We start from the raw sequence: 2405 nt of genomic DNA, 5'->3' as shown, positions 1-2405 counted from the left end.
TATAAATGCCAAGCTTGCCATGTATGTTTGGGTGTTTATTGTTTGCTACTGAGATTCTTCCAAATCTCATCCTCCTTTAACCAACCATAATAGGTGATATAATCAAGCGAAGGATACATGAAGTGGAAGCAAGGAAAGAATAAAAGATTTGAAAAATTTGTTGTATTACATTGTACATCGTATATATCGATGTATGTTGTAAATGTGCCATTGATGGTATGTGATGATAATGATGATGTTAGCTTGTGTAATTAGCTATGATAATGTATGGAAATGGTTAGTATATGAATGGAATGGTATTATGTATGGAAAGTTTTGATCATGAACTGTTAGTGCAAGTTAGGGAATAAGCTATCCCTAATTGAACAACAAAATAATGACAGAGTAGAAGTCTGGCAAATGATTGCCTCTACTCATGAAATTTAGCATAATTAAAGTACACACCTTAAGCTTTAAAACAAATAGTAGATCACTTAAAATGGATGTGTGTGCTAAAAGTTATGATTGCTCAAAATTGGACTAAAAAATCTGAAATTTAACCAATAAACAGTAACCTGAGAACCCATCACAAAGTTCAATCTACTGGCTTATTTTGTGAATCGCTTGAACCGTAACGCTTCCATACGCGTACTCTGAGGGGTTAAAGGTAGGATGTTTCAGCTGAGATACAAAATAGATATATAATCGCACCATTGATTTTATCTCATTTCCAAGCCAAGCAATTTCAATTTCCAATTATCTACTAACCTTCTTAAACTTTAGTCTAGCATTCCTCCAACAACTTTTTTAATAACTTCTATCAATTACCAATTTTAACCCATACCTTAGCCATTAACTATACCATTGAGAATTTTCTAAATACATACCTTTAAATAATTTCCAAACATCATGACTATCAATCAATCCATTTGCAATTTCCATCCACCATTTGAAACAAACCTCAACAATAAAATTTCTCTCCCATTGCTTTCATTCTATAACTATTGGTCTATTCCTTACTTTTCTTTAAAACCTTTTAATCATACTTAACTACCTCAAGCATTTACACAAGGATCTTTCTCCAAAATCCTAAAATTATTTTATACCCATACAAATGTTGGAATCAAGTTTTAAATGTTTTACTTCAAATCTGAAAATTTTCCGGATTTCCAACACATACCAAAGGCTAATACTTAACAATACTTAATAATGCTTGATCACTTTAAAACACTTAAGTTTTTCTCCTTAAACTCCCCTTCTAAAATTATATTTCCTATTTAACATTCTAATTGTAAAAATATACAACCAACCTCTTGGTCAACACCCAAACAGTCACACTTACTTCCACAATCACCATTTCTTAATTAATCCTTTCCTATTACCTATAGTTTATTCACACACACATTTATACACCTTCAAACTCGTTTACAATCCTTTAATTATCTATTTGCTTTTGTTATAACTTACACAGCCCCTTGTAAAATCTGGAAATTTCCATATTAAACAACAGTACTTAGTTAACTAATTTAGAATCTTTAAATATAGTTAACTGCTTCAAACATTTGCACATATAATTCCTTCAACTTTAATTTAATACCTAATAAATTTAACCTCCAAAACTACTCCAAACAACTCTAGAATCAGCATAAATATATATATATATATATATATATAGACGTACTTGCAATACTTAAATCCACTCCTCTCATTCTCATCAAAACCCAAACACTACCCCCACCAATTTAATCCTATCCTTTCAGATAAACGTTTTGAACAGCAAAATCAATAAGTAAAATTTCTAGCTTCAAAACTATTAGTAAAACATCCTCCAGGGATCCTCAAGCACACTTTTAATCATCTGAACATGGTTTAAACATCTAAACAAAAGCATTCAGTATTCATAAACATAACCAATCAAAACCAAATCGATTTAAACACTAACACAACCATGACTTCACATTATGACAAATCTGGAAATTTTCCAGATTCAAAATGCATTTTTAGAATCAGCCTCAATAATCACAAAAACAAAATAAACACCATCCAAGCTTATATATATTTATGTGCATATATCCTCCTCTCAAAAACCAGTGAACCCAACGCCATTAATAGCAGAAATCATCATCTAAACCAGCGACTATCACCCCTGCTTTCGGCCAACACAAAACAGAGCAAAAGAATCCACATGCAAGCCATTAAACATACTTCATAATCATCAACCCATTCTCATCTCAAACCAGCGACCATAACCTCTGTTTTCTTGCAGCCAAAACAGGGAGTAAAACAACACATGCAAGCTGAAAATCATGTACCATTATCATCAATGAGCACTTCTCTTCCTCCCCTATCATGTTTTGAATTCATTCACTAGTTTCTCTCACTTAACCCAAACTCAAATCATCATCAACTTCATATTCAACCTCCCA

The sequence above is a fragment of the Neltuma alba genome, unplaced genomic scaffold (genome assembly GCF_004799145.2).
Source record: "Neltuma alba isolate B1F8T4 unplaced genomic scaffold, ASM479914v2 tig00004416_pilon, whole genome shotgun sequence".
NCBI lineage: Eukaryota > Viridiplantae > Streptophyta > Magnoliopsida > Fabales > Fabaceae > Neltuma > Neltuma alba.
The sequence above is the reverse complement of the archived record's forward strand: the minus strand, read 5'-3'. Positions refer to the sequence as shown.